General features: G+C 34.3%; 1 protein-coding gene across 2 annotated transcripts in view; it reads left to right on the top strand.

Moving 5' to 3' along the window:
• DACH1 (dachshund family transcription factor 1) overlaps window positions 1–20,396 on the top strand; it is a 429,256-nt gene that overhangs the window by 357,394 nt on the left and 51,466 nt on the right. The window lies entirely within an intron of this gene.

The raw sequence follows: 20,396 nt of genomic DNA, 5'->3' as shown, positions 1-20,396 counted from the left end.
TATTGTTATGAGTTGGTTTTAATTCACATCCTTTCCAGTTTCTGATCTGTTTCATGAAAGAATGTTTTTGAGTTTCACTGTACCTAGCACATTTCATTATTGGACTCAGTTGATAAGATTAGTAGAGACGGAGGTTGTATCAGATTCTGGATTTCTTTCAAAATCATGCTGAAAGTTTGAGAATCCAGTTTATAATGAATAGAGAGCAGGCAATTAAATCATATATTTTATTAATGAGTGGAGTGAGGTGTGGTAGTAGAAAGATCAGTCAAAAGCAATGCACCTGTTAAGGTTAAATATACTAATAGTACATTTATACACCCTGGTGTAGGGTGACAGTTGAAGAGAAACACAGAAATGTTAAGAATATTTTGAAGGGATAATTTGGTGAGTGTATATGTGAGAAGAAAAGTTAAATAAATCAAATCAAAGCTATTCTTAGAATAATTTCAAAGATGGTGGTATCACTGCGAGGAATAGAGATGATAATAGTGAAATGCATTTGGGGAAACTAAGTTTTTTAATATTATTTTTAATATGCTTAGGGTGAGGACATGTAGATAAACTCAAACTACAGCCAAGTAATTAGTTAACAACATTAATTTGGCCAGGTGCAGTGGCTCCTGCCTGTAATTCCAACACTATTGGGAGGCTGAGGCAGGAGGATGGTGTGAGCCCAGGAGTTCGAGATCAGCTTGGGCAACATAGTGAGACCTTGTCTCTACAAAAACTAAAAAAAAAAGTTACCCAAGTTGGTGTATGCCTGTAGTCCCAGCTCCTTAGGAGGCTGAGGTGGGAGGACTGCTTAAGCCTAGGAAGTTGAGGCTGCAGTGAGCTATAATCATGCTACTGCACTCTAGCCTGGGTGACAGAGCAAGATCCTATCTATCTACAAAAAAAAAAGTAATTTTTACCACATTCACTGTTTAGATCTGTCTTCCATGCATATAAAATGATACTAACAAGTACAAGTTATTCTTTTGTTTTCATTATCTTTCTAAGAGAAAATAAAAATTGTGAGAGTAATCATCATGAGAGGGAACAGAAGCCCAAGTCAGATGAAGAAACAGGACGAAAATACTTGGCAATTCAAAATGAATTCAGGCCACGTGAATTATATCACAAGATATTTAGACTAAATTTACAGTCAAATATGCTGACCCACAAAAGAAGTGATCAGTAAGTAAACATACTAATATGCAGCTATGATTTTTTTTAACTGGACAGAGGCACAGTTCACTTGCAGTGAAAGAAGTGCCTCCATAATGACCCTGAAGAAGATTCTAAAATCATTCCTTAAAATAATTTCTTAGAAAACATGAGTGCAATGACTAGGATTTGTATGGGCTCATCAGAAAAGCATTCTTTTAATCTAGGCTCATTTTCTTTGCCCAACAGAGAAATGAGGAAATAATAGGATGAACAGATTCCAGTAAACATTTATAGAATTTTTATGTTTAATTGTTAGCAATAAATAGATGATAGACAATTAGAAAATATATTAACATTGGCAGGACTAAGCCTAAAGTGGAGGTTCAGTTTAGAAATTTGATAATAGGTTGAGATAATAAATTATATACATTTCCAAAAGTTATGTATTATCCCCATATATTAAAATCTTAGCCATGCTGTAAGAATTGTGTCCTGATTATCTTTCATTCTGGAATTATAATTGTTCTCTTCCAGGTAGTCAGTCCAAGGATGGACTAGATGTCCTCACTTGCCGTGACAGTTCCTCTGTCTTATCTTTGTTAGAGTATTTTCTATACAGTGTTGCATTTGGCATTCATCCATAAATATTTCTAGAGTGACTAGTTTCAAATTTGTCTAATTTTCCAGCTGAACTAATTGGCAAAATAAAATGTATTCATATTTCAAGGTTAATTGCATTTCATAAAAAGTTCCTGATTAAATTTATGATTAAATTTAACAATTGTAAAAATAGTTTTGTTAGTGAAGGAAATAACAACTTTCTTAAAAGTATCATGAGATTTTTGAAGTTATTGTTATAGGAGGCACTATATTAAAATTCTCTGTGGAGAATTTCTATGCTAAAAAACACAGTTGGGGAATAGATTTTAGAATACATTAGAAGATAAACAACAGAGAATACTATATTTATGAGGATTCCCAACTTAAAGGAAGAAACACTAATATGAATGATCTCCTGTCACTACTGCATGGATAGATCGGGGATGTATAAGAATCTTAAGATGAGTAGGTTGCGAAAATTTTCTCCCATTTTGTAGGTTGCCTGTTCACTCTGATGGTAGTTTCTTTTGCTGTGCAGAAGCTCTTTAGTTTAATTAGATCCCATTTGTCAATTTTGTCTTTTGTTGCCATTGCTTTTGGTGTTTTAGACATGAAGTCCTTGCCCATGCCTATGTCCTGAATGGTAATGCCTAGGTTTTCTTCTAGGGTTTTTATGGTTTTAGGTCTAACGTTTAAGTCTTTAATCCATCTTGAATTGATGTTTGTATAAGGTGTAAGGAAGGGATCCAGTTTCAGCTTTCTACATATGGCTAGCCAGTTTTTCCAGCACCATTTATTAAATAGGGAATCCTTTCCCCATTGCTTGTTTTTCTCAGGTTTGTCAAAGATCAGATAGTTGTAGATATGTGGCATTATTTCTGAGGGCTCTGTTCTGTTCCATTGATCAATATCTCTGTTTTGGTACCAGTACCATGCTGTTTTGGTTACTGTAGCCTTGTAGTATACTTTGAAGTCAGGTAGTGTGATGCCTCCAGCTTTGTTCTTTTGGCTTAGGATTGACTTGGCGATGCGGGCTCTTTTTTGGTTCCATATGAACTTGGAACCAACCCAAATGTCCAACAATGATAGACTGGATTAAGAAAATGTGGCACATATACACCATGGAATACTATGCAGCCATAAAAAATGATGAGTTCATGTCCTTTGTAGGGACATGGATGAAATTGGAAATCATCATTCTCAGTAAACTATCGCAAGAACAAAAAACCAAACACCACATATTCTCACTCATAGGTGGGAATTGAACAATGAGATCACATGGACACAGGAAGGGGAATATCACACTCTGGGGACTGTTGTGGGGTGGGGGGAGGGGGGAGGGATAGCACCGGGAGATATACCTAATGCTAGATGACGAGTTAGTGGGTTTAGCGCACCAGCATGGCACATGTATACATATGTAACTAACCTGCACAATGTGCACATGTACCCTAAAGCTTAAAGTATAATAAAAAAAAAGAATCTTAAGAGCTTTATGTGAGTTTTGAAAATGCATGTAAATGTAATATTTTTTGTTTGTTTGTTTTTTTATTTATTTTGTTTGTTTGTTTGTTTTTTTAATTATACTTTAAGTTTTAGGGTACATGTGCACATTGTGCAGGTTAGTTACATATGTATACATGTGCCATGCTGGTGTGCTGCACCCACTAACTCGTCATCTAGCATTAGGTATATCTCCCAATGCTATCCCTCCCCCCTCCCCCCTCCCCACCACAGTCCCCAGAGTGTGATATTCCCCTTCCTGTGTCCATGTGATCTCATTGTTCAATTCCCACCTATGAGTGAGAATATGCGGTGTTTGGTTTTTTGTTCTTGCGATAGTTTACTGAGAATGATGGTTTCCAATTTCATCCATGTCCCTACAAAGGACATGAACTCATCATTTTTTATGGCTGCATAGTATTCCATGGTGTATATGTGCCACATTTTCTTAATATTTTTATTTATTTCATTTTAGTTGTATTTATTTAAATTTTTCTAATGTAGAATAACATTAAATAATAGTATAGTTTTTAATCTGTATCAAGAGGATGAAGGAACAAAATCTGCATGTTTTGTTTGCTTATTCAAATGTGAAATGCTTTCTAATCAAGTTGAATATTTTAATTATTTTTAAATTTTTAGTCAATATTAAGTCATTTATGGAAATTGCCTTTCAGTCTGTATGCCACTTATAATTTGTTAATCTTAGGTATATAGGCTAAAATGGAAAGTACTAGAATATAGAAAGTAATAGTAAAACTTTCAGTTTCTACCTGGTTTTTTCATTCTTATGAAATCTTAGTATATGAGAAGGAATAAGTAATGAAAGATAACTTATTATCTAACAAAATAAACTTATTTATTTGCCTAAAGCTTCTGGTGATATTTAAGGTAAATTAATAATTGAAACAGAACAGAACAGTTATTGGATTTACTAAATATGGAAGAGTTCTACATATGATATACCTATATGTACCTATGTACTTATGTAACTAAGTGTATGTGTGGTGTGCAATCGTTTAGGTATACACACACACACACACACAGAATCTGCTTTACTTTGAAATTGCTTCAACAGTAGACTTATATGGTTATTTTATCTATAGTAATATAATGTATCTCAAGCCTTCTAAATATACTATTAAGAAAATTTTTAGGCTGGGCGCAGTGGCTCACGCCTGTAATCCCAGTACTTTGGGAGGCCGAGGTGGGTGGATCATGAGGCCAGGAGATTGAGACCATCCTGGCCGACATGAGGAAACCCTGTCTCTACTAAAATACAAAAAAGTAGCCGGGCGTGGTGGCACGCACCTGTAATTCCAGTTACTTGGGACACTGAGGCTGGGGAATCACCTGAACTTCGGAGCCGGACGTTGCAGTGAACCGAGATCTTGCCACTGCACTCCAGCCTGGCGACAGAGTAAGACTCCAGAAAGAAAGAAGCAAGGAAGGAAGGAGATATCTAATTAACAAATATATGTGTTTCTAAATTTGAGATTTCTCAGTAAGTTAAAACTGAGTTAAGTGTACACAAATAGTCGAAGAGATGAATTGATTTCATTATGAAATATTTTTAAATAATGTATTGATTCATCCTACATGTAAGAGCCAGGCACCATTCAAGGTATAGGAGACACAACAGCTCACAGTACAGAGAGACATCTTGTTCTTAAGGAATTTGTATTGTAATTGAAGAAGACAAACAATAAGGAAATATATAGAAAAATATCAAGTAGTAATAATGGTAGCTTGATATACATTGAACATGCCATCGAAATAAAAAGTCACTGGTTACATAAGGATGAAATGGTTCTATATTCTCATGATACATCCATGATTAGGAAGAGTTGCCATTTCTGTAAGATCGTGACCAACCTTCTCCTGAACATTCTGAGCTACAACTGGATGATCAGGTCTGCAAGACTTCACTCAAATCTGGCCTTATTACTTCTCAAATTCCATTCTAACCTCTCTCCCCTTAGCGATCTCATCCATGCTGCCTTTCCTCATTTCCTCCTAACATGTGTTATCTTCCCAGGTTCAATTCTTGATCTGAGCTATGTCTTTTACCTTGAATGCATAAATTCTTCATCAATTAAACAAATTCCACAAAATAAATATGAGGCATTCATACTATTACACATATAGAATACAAAGCAGAAGATAACAGGAAATACTTTAATGAATGCAGATAACACAATGTTTCTTTTTTAATTTGAAATTTTAAAGTAACTTTAAAATTTCTAACAATTTTTCAAATTAAATTTAAACATAGGTATTGAAGTAAAACAACCAAGATTTCTCGTGTTAATTGTTGACTTTTTGAGCCAACAGATGTGTATTTCTTAAATAGAGCACATTGAAAAGCTAGTAAGTACAATTTTATAAATCTAACAACGTCATCTCTTTTCTGTGCTACAAAGAATGAGTGGTTATAAATTGAAATTATTATTTTTAACTTATATATAGTAGAGGTCCAGGAATTTACATTATGTTTTTATGCTCTGAGAGTTGCAAAATAGCAGCTGTGCTGTTAAAGAATCCCCTTCTTGCCAAGGGAAGAATGCTGACAATGACATAAACATACACTCTTAACTTTTTATATTTCCCTAAATCCTAAAAATTAGTGCTCTCCTTTGCATTTTTATATGGCTATGTTATAAAACAGCTAGTTTTAAAGGAAAAAGTCGTAAAATCTCAATAGGTAAAAGGGATATAAAGGTCACTTAATTTAACCTTCTGTCAATTTCTAAGAAATAGTTTCCGTAATATTCCTGACAAGAAGCTTATGAACATTTGCTTGGACACTCTGCCGTGGCAAACCTGGGATTGCCCAAAACAGCCAATAGTATTTTTAAGTAGATGAACCAAATCTTACTATAATGTTATATGCATTTACTTAGTCTCTTTTGCTGCACAGGGCAGCCACAAATATAGTTTATTATTTAGTAAATATTGGGATTTTAAAATTTAGAATTTAAATCTCCTAAGTTATTTTCATATGCTAAATTCACATTTCTAAAAAGGCAACTCAAACAAAAGCAGTTTTTATTATATCCCTTCTCATTCATTCAGGCTCATCTAACTTAAAGTAAGTAACTACAACTAAAATTTATCTATGTTGCTATGAGAATAAAAGGTATAATAAATTAACTAGTTTTGAAAATAAATTATATCAGATATTCAACAAGTCATATATAAAAATATGTTATGTGCCAGGCATTGAGGCTGCACAGGTGAATAAATGGACTGAGTTCCTTCCCTCACAGTTTTTCATGTTAAACAAACAGACAGAAATAAACCTGTAAAGAAATTTGATAATAATTTTTGATGAATTTGATCATGTGAAATGATCCTGGTAATATATACTTGTAATCAGTTGTTGTATGTGGGAAGGAAAAAATGAAGTGGTTCTAGGTATGACTTGAAAAAACCTTTGTCATTTACATACCGTGCTCCCTGTCCCAAGAGATGGTGGCAAGGCAAGATGGGAAAGAAGGGACCCATTAAAACATACCTGTAGCTTAAGCGAAGTCATTATACTTAGTAAATTATCAGACTTACATAAATTAATTTTTCTAGACCAGCAAACTGATGCCTAGCTTAGGGTAGCATTCCAACAGCATGTTGCATGCCAGCTTATCAGAGCAAAGTAGTCACCAAGTGCAATGGGAAGTCCCAGTGCTAGCATGGAACACATTGACGCAGTCAGGGAAGAAATAGTGTCCAATACTGAAAGACGGTGATTTGGAAACTTACACAAGGTTCTTATGGTGAAAAATGAGGCAGATCCATGACTAGGATTACAGGATGAAGAAATTCAGGAGAAGCTAAATTGGGACAAATGCAGAAGATAATTTGTTGCATTATCCAAGGTTTAATTGCATCTGATAAATGGGTAAAGCATGAGACTTGCTCCTTCTGAAATGAACCTCTTGGACAATAATTGTTTTGCTTTAAAGATCCTTAAGTAGACTTTGTGTTTTTACCCCATAGAATGCATGCGTCAATTTAAAAGTAGTACTTCCATGGTTAAACAGCTCCGACAAGGGAAGTATAGACCTTGTTGGTATGGTTAGCATTTGATAAGGTGTAGGGTGGAGAAATTTCCACAGAGATATTCTGCATAAGCTACCTAAAGTTAAACTTGATATTAAATGTCCACTATACTCATGGTTAGAATTTTCTAGTCTCATCTGGGAAGATTCTGGAGTTTCATTTCTGGGATAGGTATCTTAGCAATTAATCACAGATAATCACAAATAATCATAAGTGTATCAGTAGTAGTCAATTTGATGGAATCTTGGCTGGTTGATGTGAACATAGGCTTGGTTTTAGGGAATAAGTCAAGTCCTAAGGCGGAGGAGCGAAATGGAAAATCTCTACATTTGCTTTCTATTCCAAGATACAATTATATTTTTTGAATATATATTTATGGTACAAACTTGAATGCACATATTAATGTATTTTTGAATGCCCTTAAAAAATTTGTGTGTTACTCCTTGGGTGTTTAAACAACATGGGCTGTGAAATAAGGTTATTTGGGCTCAAATTCAGGCTGCGGTCTTTCCTAGTTGAGTTACATTGGCAAGTTAATTAACTTCTTTTTACCTCTACATATTAATGTGTAAAATAAGTATAACACTAGTAAAACAGTAACAGAATTGTTGTAAGGATTAAATGAGCCAGTGCATGCAAAGCATTTAAAACATTGCTTTGCACACACAGGAAGCACTCTCTGTGTGCTAGCTATTTATGGTAATGATGAACATCATCATAGCAATGCCTCTGACTCTGAAGAAAGAATAAGTTAATACTGAGTAGTATTCCTTTTCTATTAACTTTTTATTATTGAAAATTTCAAATATACATAAAATTAGAAGAGTACTGAATTCCCATATGCCTACCCATCATTTTGTTTTAACAATGGTCATCTCAAGGCAAATCTTGTCTCATACTTCCACCCAATTTCTTCCCTTCTTCCAGAGATTTTTGAAGCAAATCTCAAACATATGCTCTGTAATCTGTACATATTTTTAATGTTTTTCTTTTTTGTTCTACTTTACGTTCAGTGTATATTTTCTAAAGATGGGTAAATCTTTTCTTAAATCACAAACACATAATCTTTATCACTCCTAAAATCTCTTAACATTTACTAAATATCCCATTAGGCTTCACATTTCACCTGTTTCATATATGTGTATATGTGATGACTGAAAAACCAAGCACTGCTAACATACTTAAAGAGGTTTATTCTGAGCCAATGTGAGTGTCTGCAGCCTCGTGTTACACAGTCTCAGGAGGTCCTGGGAAAGCGCGCCCGAAGAGATCGAGTTATAGTTTAATTTTATACATTTCAGGGAAACAGGAATTGCAGGGAAAATCATAAATCAATACATGAGAGATATACATTGGTTTGATCTGAAAAGGCGGGACGTCTCGAACCAGGGGCTTTTACAGTCATAGGTGGATTTTAGAGACTCTTTGATTGACAATTTCAGTTGAGAGAGTTAAGCTATTGTTTAAAGACTTGAAGTTCGTAGAAATGAATGCTTAAGTTAAGATAAAGGGGTCTGTGGTCCTATGATGCTCTAACAGAATCAGATTGGAAACTGAGCCACAATATTCAGGGTTAATTTAAAAAAACCCACCTTTTAAAGTAGATTTTATGATTTGTAGGGCATGACTCCCTAGGCCTCTTAGATAGAAGTTTGAGCGAGAGAAAAAAAAAGGCCGGAGTTCAGTCTATATATGTATATTTGTGGGTGGCCATATTCATGGAATCATTCAAAATATTGTGCTTTCCATGTATTTCGTCTAAATTGACACTTTATCTTTTAATGAGAAAAGAAATGAGAATCTTTAGACTTGGGTTTGAAAAACTTTGGGTCATTCAGTTATTGGGCTTGTTTCATCTGAAAAAGGAAGAATGTAGATGAGGTGATTTCCAAAGGCCTCTTACATTTTTTATAATTCCATGATAATTTTAGTCTAAAAGTTACATGCAAATTAGACTTTGAATATCAGTCCTCAACACCAGAGCTAGTGTATATTTCAGGGGTATTATTTGAGAATCGTTCTGTTTTATTCACGTAGCAATGACACTCATTTTCGGCTTGGAGACTCATAAATGAATTAGAGCTATGCAGAGCTGATAAGAAGAGAACAGGTATCAAACTATGGCACCCTGTGATGGTGCCTAGCATTTCTCTTCATTTTTGCTTTACTTCTAAAGTCATATTAACTTTGAAAAGGCCTTGGATTTATGAGACAACTCTTCCTCCCCCCCCCCGAAAATTCTTAAAGCACATTTCAGAAACTCATTTTTGGCAGATGTAAATTTAAGTAAATTGGCCAAGGTCACAGCACAATAAGGGCAGAGTTATCAAGGGAATGCAGTTTCCTGCTTTTTCCACCATCCATGAAATTAGAGTAACTCCACCCCTTAAAATAAAAGGGTCTACTTTTTTTTTCTTTCTGAAATTATAAACCTTGATTTGGAAATTTTTTTTAATCATTAACTCAGACTTTCAAAAGTGGTCATTTAGAGCTGTGGAATGTTTATGGGTGCACTATGCATCTACTATTACTATTACTGAACATCTTACGACCTCTACAATTTGTTTTAAAAGGGAGTGCATTTTTTGTTTGAGCTGAACCATCAGATTTTCTTTTCATGCGGTATGACATGAGGAAGAATCTATCTGTAGGCACAAAACTAGTTCACTTTCTATGGGCAAGCGCATACTTTAAAGTAGATTATTAAAGTACACAGAAATAGAAAATTAGATCAGAAGTGATGTTTTACTGTGAGGTCTTCTTTGGGCCTTATAAAACGAGAAAGAACTAACCTTGTTCTATTTCTGAGTTCTGAACAAAAAGCCTCATAGCAGGCATATCACCTTTAATTAGGTTTCTGCTTTTGGGAAGCATTTTACCAGCCCCCTTTCATTTATTTTTAATGATGTTATCACTAACAGGCAAACAGTCCCTTAATAAAACAAAAACAGTTTCTATATAAAGCCTGGTGTACATGTTCTGAGTCAGTCATCTAAAAACAAATGTTATGATTGTTTCCGTTGTGCTCTTAGAACACTTAATGGCCCTACTGTGCAGATATGCAAAACATCAACCTAGGAAATACAACCATGTCTGTTTTGCAGCTTTCAATAAATGCTTTCCCATATTCACCTGCAGTATCAGCAGTGAGGTTAAACCTACTGGGTCATGGAAATGACAGAAAGGTCAATTAAGTGAATCTTTTCAGCATAAGCTATGCCAGTTCTTGCACAAACACTGATGACGTATGTCTTTAAGAAACAAGCAGATGTGAATGCAACCCAAAACATTTGAAAGTTAAATCAGTGTGTGTGTGTGTGTGTGTCTGCGTGTGTGTGTGTGTGCGCGCGCTCGCATGTGTGTGTGTTTAATGCTTGGTGCCATTCCATTTTTTTCCAAGAAATTTCAAATTGTCAAAGGAACAAAACCTCTGTACACAGATACCCGAGTTCTCAAGTTCTGTCTCCTCAGATGAGTTTGCTAAGATAATGATGGATTTGCTGTCAAGGCCAAGATTGGAAATATTAATAGATAGCTTGATCTTAGAATTTCTGAATACAGAAATTTTTGAAATACAGATACAGAATAGCCAGAAACTAAAGATTCTTTTTTGAGCATAATAATAGAAAATATGATTTCCCCCTAAAAATACAGTTTCTTCAGGGAATTGGGGTTCCTGATTTTCTTGAGCTGTTATCCTTGCATGGTTTCCTCATACAACCTCTTGACCTCCCTCTGGTTAAGTCTTCCCCAAAATTCAGTGCCCGTTTCTTGCCATGGTGGTTTTCTTTTTTTTTTTTTCTTCTTTCCCCTTTCAACTCACATCATCTAAACATAATCTCTTCTTTTTTCTAAATAAGCACCAGGTGCCATTTGAATCACTCTTTTGGCATATAACCTTATTGAGATTATAATTGCATGCATTTTAAAAATTTTATTCCTAGAGCTTCCTCTTAACTCAAGATAATGTCTGTGAAATTGCCTCGTAATCAATAGAGTGGTTTTCCAATAGAAGGTATTTTTAGTTTTACTGTCATGGATGTGGTATAACCCTGGGACAGGCAAAGGCTATATCCTTCTCATTTTTGCAGTCTGTTTTCCTCCAGCTTTTGCTTTGCCTTATCTCATTCACATATTCTTTCAGTAAATATTAATAAGTACTTACTATATGTTAGGTAGCTGTGACTAGATGATCGATTTCCTCCTCAAAAGAGTGGTCCCCAACTTTCATAAGCATCTCAAAAGAGAACTATTCAAAAGTTAAGACTCACTGATATATGTGATAGTTGCATATAATAAGTGTGGAATACATATGCATTAAATTAGGCAACACTGTGAGTTTGGTGTATTTTTGTAGCAAACCTCCAGCATTCTGCCAAACACAATGATTTCCTTCCCATATAAATTTTTTTTCTTTTATTCACTCAAACTCAAAATTCAGAGTTCTAATGCTGCTTGAAGTATATCCAAGAAGCCTCTTAAGTGGTTTTATGTTATTCACAGTCTATTTCTGCAAAACCTGTACTGTGTGTGTATGTGTGTGTGTGTCTGTGTGTCTCTCTCTGTGTGTGTGTGTGTGTGTGTGTGTGTGTGTGTGTGTGTGTGTGTGTGTGAGTCAACACATATTTCCTCTAGGTCCTGCCACCTGAAGAGAAATTGATAAACCAGTTCATATTCTTTGCCCTTTCCCAAATTATTTCTATCAAAGTCAATTTTAACTGTTCACCAAACTAACTCAGGGTTAGTCCATATAAGGAAACTGATGTATACAGTAATCATTCTTTTATCAACATTATACATCTTCATCAAAGCCTTATCAGAGATACATAATATAGAAACTACAGACTTAGGGCAGGGGCGCAGAGGCTCACGCCTGTAATCCCAGCACTTTGGGAGGCCGAGGCGGGCGGATCACCCAAGGTGGGGAGTTCGAGACCAGCATGACCAACATGGAGAAACCCCGTCTCTACCAAAAAATACAAAATTAGCCCGGTACGGTGGCCCATATATGTAACCCCATCTACTCGGGAGGCTGAGGCAGGAGAACCACCTGAACCCAGGATGCAGAGGTTGCCGTGAGCCGAGATTGAGCCGTTGCACTCCAGTCTGGGCAATAATAGTGAAACTCAGTCTCAAAAAAAAAAAGAAAGAAACCACAGGCTTATGGTACAAGAACAGAATTTCCTCCATGGCACACTGAAGCCAAGTTTCCAAAATGAAATTTATAAAATGTATAATTGATTGGATTATTTGTTAATTATTCATCCATTCATACTTTATATTAATATAGTATTTTATATTTTACAAAGCACTTTCACATGCATAATCTAATTGGATTTAAACTATAATTCTTTGAATTGGTAATCATTGTTTTAATAAATAAATGAAATGAGTCTCAAATAAGAGACAGTTTCTTAGCTCTAAAATTTGCTTGTACTTGGTAGAGCCAGGACTTGAACTCATACTTTCTGAATCAAGCCTGGTTTGCTTTTCATTTTACCATAGCTGTATCATGCCTTGCATTTTGGTGTCAATTTTATAAAAATTTCTGGAGTAACTTTAAATCCAGAATTTGAAGAATGGGCATTAAGTAAAATATAGGAAATAAGTTTTATTCCCAAATACCTCTAGATATTTTATATGCATCAGCATAGATATATAAAAGTCATTTTGATAAATTTTAATGTGATATTTCAGAATTCCTTATTTTCTGAGAAGATGGAGGTAGAAAGAAAAAACATTTACCTGATAATTTTTTCTCCTTTTTTTATCTGTATATATTCTTGTGGTACAAGTGTAATTTTATTATATGGATAGACTGCATAGTGGTGAAGTCAGGGTTTTGGATATCCATTACCTGAAAAGCCTACATTGTACTCGTTAAATAATTTCTCATCATGAACCTCCCCCATTCCCACACCCTTCTGAGTCTCAATTGTCTATCAGTGTACACTCTATGTCCTTGTACACATTACTTAGCTCCCACTTATAAATGAGAACATGAAGTATTCGTCTTTCTATAACTGACTTGTTTTAAGATAATGGCCTCCAGATCCAGTCATATTGCTGCAAAAGACATAATTTCATTCTTATTTATGGCTGAATAGTATTCCATTTTGTCTATATATATATACACATACACAATATATATATATGTTGCATATCTTTTTTTGTATATATATATATATATATATATATATATATATACATAGCAATTTTTTTGTTTTTTGGGAGACAAAATCTTGCTGTGTCACTCAGGCTGGAGTGCAGTGGTGCCATCTCCGCTCACCGCAACCTCTGCCCCCTAGGTTCAAGCCAATCTTGTGCTGTGCCTCAGCCCTCCAAATAGCTGGGATTACAGATGCATGCTACCACACCAAACTAATTTTTGTACTTTTAGTAGAGATGGGGCTTCTCCATGTTGGTCAGGCTGGTCTCTAACTCCTGGCCTCAAGTGATCCACCTGCCTGGGACTCCCAAAGTGCTGGGATTTCAGGCGTAAGCCACTGTGCCCAGCCTGTATCACATTTTTAAATCCAATCATCCCTTGATGGACACTTAGGTTGATTTTATATTTTTGCCACTGTGAATAGTGCTGTAATAAACATACAAGTGCAAGTATCTTTTTGATATAACGATTTCTTTCCTTTTGGGCAGGTATCCAGTAGTGGTATTGCTGGGTCGAATAGTAGTTTTCTTTTTAGTTCTTTGAGAAATCTGCATACTGTTTTCCATAGAGGTTGTACTAATTTACATTCTCACCATAATGTATAAATATTCCCTTTCCTTTACACCCTCATCAATATCTGTAATTTTTTCTTTCTGTAAAATTTATTATTAGTATCTACTGCTAAATTAAGCTGAGAGTGCCTAGAGTGAGAATGAATCAGTACTGAGGTTACAACTGAGCTCAGTTTAAAGAACTGTGTTTTATGTCTGGAAATAATTTTCAAAATTTTTTAGGCACCAACCCTTAATCTATAGATTATTTATACTTCTACTCCAATTTAATATGTCTAGTGAGTTTGCCAAAACACTTATAAATGTATCTTTCTGTATATTTGTGATGGAAATTTATTAATATAATAAAATTTTATATTTTTATAAGTAATTGTTTACTTCTGTATGGAAACTATTTTATTCTCTAGTATTTTGCTAAAATCTCCTTCACTTTGCCAGTATAGAAATAGAGAGTTTTCAAGGAAACTCCCAGATCTGTTTTAAACATTAAATATGGAGATATTTTCCATTTTAATAATACTGTATACTTCAACTGGAAATGAATAATTGTGAATCTCTTTGTAATGTGTGCTTTTCTAGAAGTGATTGAGTGTTTTTCTATTTGGAATTTGTGATATAATAAAAGACATTAGAGACCAAAACACACAGACACACATTAACTTGAAAGAGAATATATAATCCAAACCCAAAGGGATTAGTTATGAAAATAACAACTGAGTTAGATTTTATTAACAGGAAAGAAAACATTTTAAAAGTAGAGGCCCATTATTTTTTTAAACAACATTGTTCCTTAGGATATCCTGCTAAATTGTTATGTGTGATAAGATTGGAGAGAAAAATACTTTGTCTTACAGAGGCATCAATCTTACTGATAGTCAGTTATTGATAAGTGACTTAATTTTTAAACATTTTCTTCTCTTCCATTTCTGGTTTCTCATTTTGTTTTCTATTATTCTAATTGACTGTATGTTGTTATAATTATCAATGTATTTATTATATAATTATTAAGATGTTAATAAGTAGTTTTTCTGGTCAAGATTATAATATGTGCTGCTCTATTTTTCTTTAGAAAACCACTATAGTTTCAAATAACTGAATTAAAAAACAAATAATTCTTAACTTACAATGGCATTACATCCTGATAAAACCCATCATAATTTGAAAATATTGTAAATTAAAAATGCATTTAGTACACCTAACCTACCAAACGTCATTGCTTAGCCTACCCTACCTGAAATATGCTCACTTACATTAACCTACAGATAGGCAACTTCATCTAACACAAAACTTATTTTATAATAAAGTGTTAAATATCTCACATACTGCATATTGCTAACCCAGGGGAAAAAAAAGTCAAAATTCAAAACTCAAAGTATCAAAATTGCAATGGTTTTATACCATTGTAAAATTGAAAATCGCAATGGTTTCATACCATTGCATATTGCTAACCCAGGGAAAAAACATCAAAATTCAAAGTATCAAAATTGCAATGGTTTTATACTACTGTAAAACTGAAAATTGCAATGGTTTCATTCCACTAACAACTTATGTAGAGAACTAGCATTAACTGCCAGACCCTACCCATGTGTAGTCCTCTAAAAAATAACAGTATTCTAGTTACTGCATCTTTTGAAAGTGCTTAATTTTTTTCCTAGGAAGATGCACTTTTTGCTGCATCTGATTTGCCATCAAAGGTATTGGGAGTGCTGCCTTATAGGTGACTGAACTGTGATCTAATTTAATAAAAGAAAACAAGATAATTTAAGAATCCTTATAAAGTGGAGCTTGTAAACCTAAGTAATTAATAACTTGTTCTGAAATTTTACTTGTATGACTCATTCTTTTTCAGATATTCATAGATATTCATAAATCTTTGAAATTAATAATTTTAAAACTATTAAAATTTCTAACTCCAAACTGATACATTGTTACTCTTCATCATAATAGGTGAGAAGCCCACTTAAATAATTTTTTATAAATTTTTATAAAAAGTATTAGAAAATGTGGAATTTTAGATTTGTGTGGTCCTACATTTGTCTCATTTAACCTGATATTTTTTTGTAAATGAGGAAATTGAATAGAAAGAAGTTGTTCCACGTCCAAAGCAGCTAATACTAACTGAACATTAAGTTATTTTTATTATATTTGCCAGAGAAAAAGTTACATACTGTTTTAGTTATCCATAGCTGTGTAATAAGTTATACCAAAACTTAGTGGCTTAAACCAACAAACATTTATGATCCTACAGTTTCTGTGGCTCAAGAATCTAGGTACAGCTTCCCTGGGTGCTTCTGGTTTAAGGTCTCATGGGATTGCAATCAACCTGTCAGCCAGGGCTGCAGCCATAAATGCTTTAACTGGTTAGGAAGAATCTACTTTCAACCCAACTCGTGAGGTTGGCCCTCAGTCCCTTGTCGCATGTACGTCTCCACAGGGCTGTCTCATGTCATGTCAACTGGTTTGACCCATGGCAAGCAATGCAAAAGAAAGAGAGAGAGAAATGGAAGCTAGACATTTTATAACCAAATCTCTGTCTCTGAAGTGACATCTCATGTTTGTTGTATTCTTTTTGTTAGGTCAAGAGAAAAGGACCAGACAGGGTGTGACTAACAGGATAAGAAATCATCACAGTCCCTCTTAGAGGCCATTTCGTGCTTACTACATGCCCATAAAAAAAAAAAAAACTCATTAAGAACATGTCACAAAAAAGTTAAAATATTTGTTATGTAACTACCGTAAACAAAAAATCTCAAAAATAATACAATTGGAATGTGGACTCTTGATTAAATCATCATATTCTCCATATGTTATTCTTGCTGATTTTGGACTGTGTTTATGTAAGAGTGTGTCCTTGTACTTAAGAAATATACACTGAAGTCTTAAGGCTTAATTGGGGAAGATGGTTCAAACATATGCACCCTCCCTCACACCATACACACACACATACACTCACACACACACACTCACACGCACACAGAACAAGAGAGGGAGAGAAGCAGAGAGAGAATTTAAAAAAAAAAAAGTGACAAAATGTAAACAATTGGTGAACTGGAGTTTTATTACTTTTCCAGAGCTGGCCATAACAAATGACCTTAACCCTGGTGCCTTAAAACAACAGAAGTTTATTCTCTCACAGTTCTGGAGACTAGAAGTCCAAAATGAAGGTGCCAGCAGAAATGAGCTCCTTCCAAGGGCCATTTTTTATCTCTTTTAGCTTCCGGTGGTTGTCCTCCCTTCCTTAACTGTAGGTGAAACATTCTAATATCTGCCTAGTTTTCACTTTGCCTTTTCTCTTCTCTGTGTCTTCTCTTCTGCCTCTTTCAAACCTTTCTCTGCTTTTGTCTTAAAAGACACTTGCCATTGGATTTAGGGTCCATCCTAAACCAAAATGATCTCCTCATCTCAAGATCTTAATTCCCTCTGTGAAAACCCTTTTTTAAAGTAAAATAACATTAGTTGTCGTTACATGTCAGGAAGTATGAATAAACATATATTTTGCGGTCAGCCATTCACACATTACAGGACTATGAAGGAATTCCTTGTACAATTCGTGTAACTTTTCTGTAAGTATACAATTATTTTAAAGTAAAATGTTTTTTAAGAAAACAAAATAAAAACAAGAAATTACATTGTCAAATGCTATACTAATCCAAAAATCATGACATCTGACTAGCCAACTTTCTCTTAAACATAAGCTTAGAAATATGTACAGATATATCAATCAGAATAAAGTATTTTGTGAATTTGTATTTCATCATCATTCACTCTTTGAAGTCAGTGGAGATTATGTGATGTCAAAACTCTCTTCTACATTGGCCTCTCAAACTTTTGCTTTAATCTTCTTAGAACATTTAGGAAATCAAAGGTCACTTTTATTTCAAAAGGTGGAACCATGGTCCCAATATTACAATCTTTGTAGGAAGAGCTAAACGAAATCTTCTATGATATTAATTGCCACAAGATGACAACTTTATGTCTGATAATAGGGTCATGAGACCCAAAGGAATATTCCTGTTTGTTTGATCTTTGAGTAGTTTGTTTGTGTTCTTTTCAAAATTGTGTATTGACTTTAAGAATCATTTTTTTCACTTCTTAAACATTCTGCCCCAAATTTGCTAATTTCTTATGTACATATTGAATTAAAGTGTCCTTATGTAGTCTCTTCACTATGTAAGATGATAAATGAAGGAATCCAATTAGATAAGTTTGTAGCAAATAATAGCCTATTCTCATACAGCTGAAACCACGAGGCCCAAAATGAGCGTTCCATTAAAACAGCTTCAGGAAAAAATGTGCTTACAGGCATGCACGCACACATGTACATATATATATATACAGAATTTTAATGCTATATTTGGATAAATGGAGTATCTGAAGAAATAACGAGTGAAGGAAAACTGTATTAGTGGCTATAGGAATTAGCTATTTAACAATTGGAATCAGTCACTCTAGGCTACATGAGCCTCTTGAGGCTTTCTGGTTGTGTTTTTAGCATTTGATCTCCAGTATCCAGCACATTGTTTATGTTAAATAAATACTGGCTACATAAATTTATGCATCATGAGTGATTTAATGATTTAATCCACACAACAGCCAAATATAGTCAAGCATAAATGCACTGAAGTTAAATCAAATAATCATGGGGATGATGAAACTTATAGCCTAAATGTGTGTAAATGTGTACACATACATATGATTCTTTATTTTCTTGGGCAGTCTTTAATAATTGTGGAATCATAGATTCTAAAGCTGAAAGCAACTTCAGGTGGTCATCTGGTTCTATGCCTTTCTTCAAGAGACAAGCAATTATTATCCCCATGATCTATTAAGCCACATTTTCTTTAGCATGTGACAGCTAAGGTGATGATGATCGAAAAATATTGCTCTCCATTCTTAAACAATTTCACATGCACATATATGTTTAACAAGTGCCTTTCCAGAGCTATTATGAGAAAACACTAGCAGCCTTGGTTTGGAAGAGCAATTTATGATAGCTAGGTAAATGGTGTCCAAGATCACCTTGCTCACATTAGCCATGCAGCATCCCTGCCCCTGCATGGCCATCTTTCTTTAACCCTGGTGACAAGTGTGATTAAAAAGAAAAATAACATGAGTCCTACTTTAGTTTGCTTACTCTGTTTCTTCCTCTAGTACTTGCTGCCTCAGATCATCTGTCTCAGTAAGTTAACATAGGAGGAAGTAGAAGGAGAAACTGCAAAGTCGTGAGTGTGAGAGGAGTGCAGTTAATAGGAGGCCTTCTGGCCATTACTCCCCTCTCCAGCTTTTCTTTCCTTTTGGTTTATTAACTAGAAATGTGGCAAGGTGAGGGAGATGAATTTAACTTGTTCTGACATTAGTGAGGGACAGGGAAGTGTGGCAGCTTCTACAATATTTCTGCCCCAGAGAGACATAATTGGAAAACGTGTTGTGTGGTTAGGTGGTGTAATGAAAAATAAAAGAATGATTGAGGAGAACAGTGGAATCAAATTATAAGCATAAGGCAAGTGTGCTGAAGTTTTTAGCCACTTGCAAAATTGAGAGATACTATCGGGACTGTGCAAATACATTGCTCTGATTAATTTTCCTGGGGTGAAATATGAAAATATTTATAAAACTGAGGATCCTGCCATGAATAAAATTTTCTCTGTGATTATGATAAACTAAAATAAGCCATAACTTGTATCTATCTTATGTGAAACTGTAAAAATGGTTAAACAATAAAAAAACTGAATAAAAGGATTTCACTGTGAGAGGTGAAAAGAATCTGTATTCATGAGTTACTCTAAATTGCTTAAAAATTTGAAGAATATTCAATAAGACTAGTTTATTTTGAAGGGATTTTAAAATTTGATTCCCTGAATGTTGTTATAGAAGTAGCATTTTATTACTCTTCCTTTATGCCGTTTTTTATGTATGGAAGCTATAATTTTTCAATATGAAGGTAAAAGGTCTTCAAGTTCAAAAAAATTATGTCTTTAATTTTAATGATGATGAATAATTCAGTTATAATTTAGAAATACATATTTGGATTCCAGTTTTTCTTTTTAGGTGTAAAGTGAAAGATTTTAACTTTACATTCTTTTGTAAATTCCTTAAGAATATATTTGAACAAACATTGATATAAAGGAAGGGTTAATAGAGAAACAAGCTTCCTAATGTACAAAGCCCCTCTCTTATATGGAGCTCTAGAAATACTCTATTGTCAATCCAAACAGAACAAACTAAAAGGAGATAATTGGGAAGGTGCCCATAAAGTCAGCCTGAATATATTATCACAACTATATATGAGATAATATTTGTTTTAAAAAGATTCTATGGCACTGTAAACTCAGTCTCATTAG

Source organism: Pan troglodytes, chromosome 14, assembly GCF_028858775.2.
Source record: "Pan troglodytes isolate AG18354 chromosome 14, NHGRI_mPanTro3-v2.0_pri, whole genome shotgun sequence".
NCBI classification, from domain to species: domain Eukaryota; kingdom Metazoa; phylum Chordata; class Mammalia; order Primates; family Hominidae; genus Pan; species Pan troglodytes.
This window is presented reverse-complemented; position numbering and strand designations above follow the sequence as displayed.